Source organism: Chelonia mydas, chromosome 2 (genome assembly GCF_015237465.2).
Source record: "Chelonia mydas isolate rCheMyd1 chromosome 2, rCheMyd1.pri.v2, whole genome shotgun sequence".
NCBI classification, from domain to species: domain Eukaryota; kingdom Metazoa; phylum Chordata; order Testudines; family Cheloniidae; genus Chelonia; species Chelonia mydas.
The window spans coordinates 202216770-202226842 of record NC_057850.1 but is presented as its reverse complement, the minus strand read 5'-3'; positions in this window follow the sequence as shown (position 1 = coordinate 202226842).

Below are 10073 nucleotides of genomic sequence, written 5' to 3'. Positions count from 1 at the left end.
CAGTGGAAGGCATAGAGCAGCCTTGTCACCTCCCATAGGTGCACTTTGCAGGTAGGCCCTCTGCTGTAACACTGAAGCTTTCCTTAGTGTGAAGACTTTTGTGAAGAAAAATCCCCCAACACTTTCTCCTCAGAGGTGTATTAGGCCATGTCTACACTAGCGAGCTTACAGCAGCACAGATGTACCGATGCAGCTGCGCTACTGGAAGATGGCTCGTATAGCTGCTCTATGCCGATGGATGAGAGCTCTCCCATTGACATAATAAAACCACCTCAATGAGCGGCGGTAGCTATGTCGCCAGGAGAAGCTATCCCACTGACAGCACTGTGCACACTACCACTTCTGCCGGCGAAACTTATGTAGCTCAGGGGTGTGATTTTTCATACCCCTGAGCAACATAAGTTTTGCCGACAGAAGTGGTAAGGTAGACATGGCTCACACTTGTGACCCCCACCATTAAACTGACCCCACCTAAAATCCTGATGACAGCTTGTACATGTTTTGGGGTAACTAAAGAGTGGTCAGTTGTGTTCTACAGTGTGGCTTGCAGCCACTCTCATTCATTCAATACAGAGGCACACCTAGTCTCCTCATGAGGGACTATCATGAAAAAACATATTTATTTTATTTGGGCTGAAGTTTTGAAATAAGTGGAGGTGAAATATGTATAGCAGTTCACCATTGTCAGCTCACTGAAGTGTATCCAAGGGTCCACTTTGAAGGAGGAAATTTGCTAAGGTGCCATCTTTCTGATCTGACTTCATAAATACTGTAACATTATTTTAAGGTTATGGCACTAAAAATAAAATAACATTTTGTGACTTGAGTATTTTCTTTGAGAAATACATAGCAGATCTTTCACAACCAATGGTTTGTAGGAAAGTACGTGGAAGATAACGGAACGAAGGAAAACTTGAGTAGTGCTGAGCGGAACCAGATTTTTTGGTTTGTTGGCAATTTCAAAAAGTCAGGAGGAAAATTGTTGTTCTGGCCAAAATGAAAATTTTCAAAATTTTCAGAAAATAAAAAGTAACAAAATATTCTGTTTTGGGTTAACAAAATATTTTGTTTTGATTTCAGCCATTTTTACATATTTTTTATTAAAATAATTAAAGGAAATTTTAAATGAAAATGGAACATTCTGATTTTTTCAGATTTTGTTTTGTTTTCTAAATGAACAACTTGGAGAAACAGACAATTCACAAATGGTTGTGGTGTCACCAAATCTGCATTTTTTGTTGAAAAATTTTTTTGGTTGAAAATTTCCCCCAGCTCTACGTACAAGGATATTTTTCTATAATTGCACAAGTAATTCCCACTTATATTAATAGAAGATTAGTGCATTATTAATAGTACAGAACTAACCCTGTGTGTGTCATATTTATATATATGAAAACATTATAATAAAATAAAGTGAGAAAGAATAGAAATGGTTATTTTTTTTTAATTGGCAGAAATAACAATGAACAGGGAATTGGGTCTCTGGACTCCTGGGGTCTCTTAATAAATGCAATTAATTCATGTAGCCTTAGAAAGTAATTTAACCTCGTGGGACTTCATTTTCCCTATCTATAAAGTGGGGGTAATGAGATGTCTCTACTCAACAGAGCTGTTGTGAGACTTGATATTTGTAAAGTGTTTTTGACGGTATAGCAAGAGAAGTATAGGCTCTTAAAACATCAAATTTACAAATGAATTTATAGACATAGTATTGGCTTCCTTTCTTTCAGGTCTCCTCAGGGTTGATATTTAAGATATTTTTAGAGATCAGACAAACGTTTCTAGAAATGTACACATTTAATGCAAAATTATTGTTTATAAATTCCTTATGTGATACAGCATGGCCAGAAGGCAGCAGGAGAGTGATATAGGAGAGATATGTAAGTCCCAGGATGAAGAGAAGCCTTATTCCCTGTAGAGGGAAGAAAGGTTTCTATAGATTAATTAAAAGCACCTGAAGCCAATTAGAGCACCTGAAGCTAGTCACCTGATAAAAACCCCCTGCTTCAATCAGCCAGGGGAAGGAGTTTGAGCAGAGAGCAGTTTGAAGGAGTTGAAGTAGAGGAGAGTTTGGAGAAGTGCCATAGCTGGCTAGAAGACCAAGACCCTAGGTAAAGAGACACCTGGTTTGTGCAGAGAGAGAGGGCAGGAAGCCCCACAAGCTGAAGAGCAGGAGAGGGAAATAGCCCAGGGGAAGGAAGTACAAGTTCAAGTGCTTTACCACTATTCCTAGGGCCCCTGGGCTGGGACCCGGGGTAGAGGGTGGGCCCAGGTCCCTCCCTCTCCATTACCCTTCTCTGGGTTACTAATGCGACAGTAGATACCCTAGTTCAGGGGCAGGAAACCGCACCCTGAACCCCCCACAAGAAGAGGAAGTGTGGGACCCATCACAATCGTAAAGGCAATTTGCCACACTTAATTCTCTTTCTTTCTTTGGGGAGGCGGGGGAGGGGTTAAACAGGAGCAGGACCAAGAAGGCTGTCAGCAATCTACAAAGCTTTATGATTTGAGAATATAAAGTATTTGCCTTCTGCAAGGTATTGCTTAATGTAGTCTGTCAAAAGCAGTACACCCTGTCAGTATGTCCAAACAACATGAGCTTTGAATTTCCTCAACAAGGCTGAAACTATACACCGCACTTTCAAAGCAGATATATTAAATAAAGTCTGTCATGTCTCAAGCTGTGTTATTGCTAATGTATGGTTAATATTAAAAATGTGTTACCCTCTTATGTAGAGCTTTGATTAAGTAGATAGTGGCAGCTAGTAGTATGCCTGCTCTAAAAGACTCCTTTCCTAACACGGGCAGACTCAGATCCAGGACGGGTGAGATTGTGACTGTGTACAGAGTTGGGGTTTACAGAGTTGCCTTTTTTCCCTCCAATTTGTCATTCCCTCCTAGCATCCTCTGGGATTCAAGTCCCTCCACAGGAGGCAGAAAGGAAGCAGGGCCTTAGCCCTGCATACCTATGTGCTGGCCAGCAGATCTGGCCAGCCATGGAAGGAAGTGCATACTTCACAGTCCTAAGGCATGTTCCTTAGCCACAGCCCCTCCTGGTGCTCCTGCTGGGGTGGTGTGGCTCCATGGCATCCCAAAGTAGGGCATTGTAGCTACAGTCTTAGTGAGGTTATAATTCACAGTTAGACAAAGCCATTAATTCCTTACTTTCCCCCTGGCTGGATCTATCAGCCTAGGCAGAACAAGGGCACACCGAGGACAAGAAAATGTCTAGTGACTGTTTATTATGTGAATGATTGCAGGAAATGAGGGATGGACTTTTTTAAGTTGTTAAGGTGGGCTTAGGTTCTTCCCTTCCCATTTCCCTTGCTGTAACCTCTCTCAAAGACCACATGTCAAGGCCATTTTCCATCTAAGGAAAAATGGAGAGGACTTCCTTCAAGCCCTGATACCACCACTCCTCAATCAGCCTAAAAGGGCACAGCTGAGCAAGATGTGTTGGTCCCTCTTCATGCCTCCTTCTACAGAGTTGAGCAGACTATCCTTGAAGCACTCTCAGCCTCAGCCTCTGCTATGCCAAAACCAAAACCAAACCAAACCAAAACCCCTCAAAACAAACAAGCCAACACCACCACAGCCTGGTCCAGGGACTGAAAGTGTGTGCTCTTTGATAAGCAAACCACTATGTTGGCTTCACAGTCTCATTATTGCCAACTTTCACAGTTTTATAAGTCTTGCGATGTGCGGGTTTATCTTAAAGCTCCAGCTGCTGGAGTCATGTAACCAATGAAAATCACATCTTTCATAAAAAAAAATCAATTTAGACCCTCCTGTCCTTCCAGATTTGCAGAGAAAAGTTGTAAGGGTGAAGCTTAAAGGCTTTGGAGAAATCACAAGCCAAAAAGAAGCCTGAATTTCCCATTTTTCTGTTAACCATTTCATGCGTTTTTTTGAGTCCCTGCCTCGTGTTTTTTGAATGCTTGGGGTTGGCAATACTTCAGTCTGACTCTGCAAGTAGCATGTTCTCCGGAGGACAGCTCTGTTTAGAGGCAAGATTGTGTCACTAGCACAGCTGTGTGGAGTTGCAAAAATGTATTTCCAAACATGAGTGCCAATTTTTAAATGAGTTTTCTTTGAACATGTTTGTTTTCCTCTTAAGTTTGTCTTCTGCTAAAGTTCTAGTTAATTTCACTGGCAAGAGTGTTCAGCCAAACATCGAGTTCTAAACAAATACTGCAAAATATTTGTGGAAAGTGAATCTGAATGTGTATTTACACAAGAACTCTGAGTTCTCATCCAATCAGAGAACAGAAACGTACCATGTGATCTATGTGCCAAGCAAAACAGTTCAATTATGAATTTTGTCTTCTTAAAGTAATACCAATAGCTAACCTTTGAAAGCAATGCATAGGCTAAAATGTGTTGGCATAAAATATTAAACAATTTCAACCAGGAAACAAATCTGAAGAAACTTGTCTGTTCAAGGACACTTTCCAAACAGCTAAAAGGACTAAATCTGACTAAGAAATTACTGGTTAGCTAGTAGATAAAATAAAAAGCAATGTTTGTATTAATAAATAAGAAGAGCTCCTGTCAAGACATAGCCGTCTAGGGAAATATAGTTTCACTTTTGTTAATGCTAAAATCTACAAGTCTGACATCTTGAATACTACCACTAGCAAGAACTTGGAGGAACTAAAGTCACTTAAAAGTAACACCAATAATTGTAGTTACAATGATTCTGATATTTCCTCAGCCACTTGAGACATTTCAAAGTAAGCAATCTTGCTTAAACTCCCCAGGTTTTCATTCCAGCCTATATTTCAAGAAGCAATCTAAAACCAATTGCTTTTGGTGGTGTTACTTTATTTCTGGGTAACTGGAGATACTTCTCCATGAACTATGAGGCCAGGCTATTAATCTTTCCCGGTTATCAGCATCACAAAATCATGTACTATAGCTGTTGATTACTTTTCCCAAACTGGAATCACCACAGTGTTAGGAACACATCAGGGCTTTTTCTCTTTGACAGAAATATGCTTACACAATATTGTAAGTTCTTACTGATGCTTTCTTGGTAGACAGGATTCCACACAAAATTAGATTGTGAGATATTGCTGGAGAGGCTAAAGCCTTTTATGGAAAAAGACAATTTCCATTTGTGTGTGTATACAGCTAGAAAGTCCATCACAGTCTGTCTTTGGCATTTTTATTATGGGATATGTCATTTTTTATGATGTAAGCATTGTAAAAAACGTCACAGGATCCTACAGGAATATGTTCTTGTTATATAAATGATGAAAGTACGTCATCAGAAAGTGGAAAACAGACCTGTTTGCAAAATAGCACTGTGCACACTACCACTTGACTGTATTAGAACCAAAAGCAATGCTCACAAAGCTCCCTACAAAGGCCTTGAAAAAGCAAAATGCCGAAGTATGGGCTTAAAGTTAAGCACACGATTATGGGGAATAATCCAAAGCCTGTTGAATTCAATAGGAGTCATTCCATTCACTTTAATGGGCATTGGATCAAGCTGAAAAGCCCAGATTTTTAAAGGTAGTTTTAGGTGTTGCTCTGCTCTGCATTGCAATGGCTAAGTGACTTAGGCCAGGTCCACACTACAGAGTGAGATTGACCCCAGCTATGTCGCTCAAGCATGTGAAAAAGCCATGCCCCGACCGATGCCGTTACACTGACCTAACCCTTGGTGTAGACAGTGCTAGTTGATGGAACAATTCTCTCGGGGAGGTGGATTAACTACGGCAACAGGAGAACCCCTCCCATCACTGCCATGAGGGTCTACACTGAAGGGTTTATAATGAAGATACAGCTTAAGTCACTTGGGCTTTGCAACGCCGAGTGGAGCAATGCCTAAATACCTTTAAAAATCTGGGCCCAAGTGCTTAGCTGAATTGGGGCCAAAAATCAGAGGACCTGATCCTGCGTTCCTTACTCAGGCAAATCTTTCGTTGACATCAAAGGGACTTTTGCCCGAGTAAGAGAGTGCAAGATCAGGCCCAGGAACTGCATTTTATTTTTTCAGTGAACTATTATTTGTAATTGCTATGAGAATTTTGCAGCACCTGTATCAGTGAGGTCCTGATGGCCAAGTGCTGGCCACAGCAACAGCTGTAGCGTGTGAAGACTTCCTAACACATCCTCAACAACCATAATATTTGATTACAGAAAAATGAGGATAAATCTGGTGAATACTAAAAAATATCTAAAGCCTGTCCCTATAGCAGAAGTGGCAGCGCTTACATAAATTCTGTACATTAGCAATTTAGATACAGCTATTCTCATAAAAGTGCATCTGTAGATAGTAATGTTTCCCATAATTTGTATTGTAATGGTGCAGTGTTGTTACGTTAGAGTGACCTGCAACTGCCTCGTAATCTCATAGATTTGCACAGCTTGCATAAGAAGTTTAATTTTACAGCTTTTAGTTCCCCAGAAAAAAAGTACCACCAATTTATGGAACAAAATTAAGAGTGTATTAGAAATATCAGTCACTGTGAAAATCCTAAGGGATAATTCACAACTCTGTAAAAGGTCATGATATAAATAATTGCTTGGTGAATATAGGCTATGCCTGTTTGTCATTAAGCACCAGCAGAGAGCTAATATACTTTAATACGTCTAGTAAATGCTGTCTGACTGATGTAGCATCACAATCAAGTAAGACAATTAAGCTAAACAATTGCTTCTTGGTGCCAAATATATTTTTTCTGCATGCAAAAAGTAAAATAACACATATATTTTACTTTTACACTACAGTGATGAACACCGCTTTTACTTTATTTATATAACTATCTAGTCTAATTATGCATAAGTTTAAATGTTAAATTGTTATTTTGCAGTGTTATTGTGGCATTTATCAAAGAATATTTTGCATTAATTTCTGCCCCCAAAATGTTATGGTTGTATACAGCACCTGGATAAATGGCACATCTACTTAACTGGGGTTGTTCCCAGGCACCGTATCCAATGTCCCTCAAACAATGTAATTGACATATTATGCACATTACTGTCCCCATCCAACAACTTTCTCTGTACAGGCAGATCCCTGTGTCCACACAGATCCTCCATGGTTCTCTTTGTAGGATCAGGTTCTACAGATTAAAACCATACTAGAAACAATAAACATGATGGTTTTTACCACTGTTCTAGCGAGGTTTCCCTGACCAATATACATAGTGTTTTGGTAGGTTTTGGTTGGCTTGGTTTGTTTGTTTTTTAAACATTTGCTGAATTCAGTTGTGGCTGTATTTAAAAATAAGATGTTTGGTCAGGACTGTAAGAATGGAATCACATGTTTGATATAGCTAGGATGAAGCTGGATGAATGAAGAGGTGATACAGCACCTAGTGTTGCCAAATTGATTATCTTGATAAAAGTGGTGTTTGTAACCAGATTAGATTTAGGTTAGGGTTCACCTTTGTGTCAGTCTTACAAAAACATGTGATGCCCTTTAACCTGAATTTCTGATGTATTGGGCCTATAGTATGGGGGGATTGAATGGGAACCAAGGGTTAATGGGAGCATGGGGGCCAATGTGGGGAGGCAGGTTGGGGACAAGGGATGAACTGGGGTGGGGGGCTAAAGGGACAAAGACAGGCTATGCTTGGCAGAATGGGGGAAGTTCTTCAGCTCTCCCATCTATCCCCAACAGTCTCCCTTAAGTTCTCCCTAAGAACCCCCAGGTTCCCTCCTACTTCCACAGTTATCTGAGACTTCCCATAAGCTGCCTCTGACTCCCTCATGTCCCATCTTGTTTTTAAGAGGTGCAGGGAATAGGTGCCTGACTCCCACTCATTCCCATTGCTTGAAGGAATCAGGGACTTGTCATCATTGTGAAATGTAGAGTGCATGGAGCTGCACAAAACTTGATAGCTATGCAGGGAGCCTGAAACAACAGCTGAGAGAGAGGTCAGAACTCCTCCCTTCATCCCCAGGGGTGTTAATTCTGAAGACTGTCTCTGGAAGGCAATTTAAACATCAACGTTGTTAATCTATTTTACAGGTCAGGTGGGGTGAAGTTGGGAGACATGAGAACAAACAAATCAATAGGATTTGCAGTAACTCATTAGCCTTATCTACACTAGACATTTTTTTTTAACAAAAACAAAAAATCTTCCAATTCTGCTAACACTGGATTAATGCTAGTATAAATTCTATCCAAAAATTACATTAAAAAAATTGGTCTTCGATCCCAAACAGTGACCAATTTTCCCCTCTGCTTGCTGGTAATGTGATTACAACCCAGACCTCACCATTTTTTCCAAAGATCAAAGTGGGAATATGCTTCATGCATCCCTCAAAATACTTCCCAACTTCTCCAACGGCCAACACAGGTCCATCATCACCCACGTTGGCATTGAAATCCCCACAATTCTGTCTAAACAAATCCCACGGTGGAACCCCCAAAGCCGATTGGGATTGCTACAGGGAAGCCATAGAAAAAGTGGTGATCTGAATCCCCGTGACACCAGAATGTTATTACTGGTTCATTGGCTATCCCCCCAGAATTTCTTCATCAACTAGGCCCCCAGCGACTCCAATGGCTGGCAAAACTGTATGCCAAAACCATGGAATCCCAAAAGCCTGGTGGGAGGCCATAGTCATCGCCATACTCAAATGGGCAAGACGACTGATGACCTTGGAAGTTGTAGGCCGATATCGCTCCTGTGCACTACTTACAAACTCCTGGAATATATCATTCTCTGGAGAATCAGTCCTCTCGTCGAGTCAGTGGTCCCTGAAGAACAAGCAGGATTCCGGACTAAATGCAGTTGTTGCAACCGAGTTTTGGCCCTTATAATGCACATTGAAGCCAGATTACAGAGGAAATTTAAGACCGGCACAGCCTTTGTAGACCTGTCATCATTCTACATTAGGGTCTAGATTAAAAGCCTGATGGTGAAGCTCGCAAGGATCATCCACTGCTGCAAAACACTATGCCTGCTATAGATGATGCTGAGCAATAGGCAGCTACGTGTCCACTTGGGCAACAAAGTCAGTGAACTCTGGTTCCTCAACAGTGGACTGCCACAAGGCTCAGTACTTGCGTCAACACTCTTCAATGTCTACATGAGCAACATGCCCCCAGTGAAGGCATGAAAATTTGCATATGCAGATGATCTTGCCCTGGCAACGCAAGCAGCCACTTTCAGTGACATCGAGTCCACCTTCAACAGGGACCTAAACACCATGCAGGAATATTTCTGGAGCTGAATCCTCACAAAACAACAGTCACTGCATTCCATCTTGATAATAGGAATGCTAAGCGCAGCCTGAGAGTGACCTTCTGCAGCAATGCTGTGCGACATGACCCCACGCTGACCTATCTTGGAGTGAAGCTGGATCGTACGCTAACCCTCCATGACCACCTAAAGAAGGTAACTGCCAAGATGAAGACAAGATCAACCTGGACCAGAACCTGGCAAGCACAAGCTGGGGAGCATCAGCATCACTGTGACGGACATCAGCAATGGCCCTTGTGTACTCTATAGCCGACTACTGTGCACCGGTATGGACCAGAAGTAGCCATACTCGACTTGTTGCTGTCCAACTGAACACTGCAATGCAGTGCATCACTGGAACCCTCAAGTTGACCCCAACACCATGGCTGCCAGTGCTGTCGCACATTGCTCCCCCATCCAGTTGCACTGATGCTGCAACCTTTCAGGAATTCCAGAGGATCGTGGAAAATGAACATCTTCCCCTACACTAGGACTTTAACAATGTCCTTCACCACCACTTTAAGCCGCTGTGACGGGGCAAGGCCAGATGGCTATAGAAAAGTAGTGGGAGATAGATAAAGTGAAATGGAAGCTGCTCCAGGTCAATTAAGACACCTGGGGCCAATTAAGAACTTTCCAGAAGGCAGGGAGAATGCTAGGTTGATTGGGACACCTGAAGCCAATCAGGGGCTGGCTGAAACTAGTTAAAAGCCTCCCAGTCAGTCAGGTGGGTGTGCATGTCAGGAGCTGTGGGAGGAAGTTGCGCTGTTGGAGAGGCTGAGTAGTACACACCATATCAGGCACAAGGAAGGAGGTCCTGAGGTAAGGGTGAAGTGGAGCTTGAGGAAGTGAGGGCTGCTGTGGGGGAAG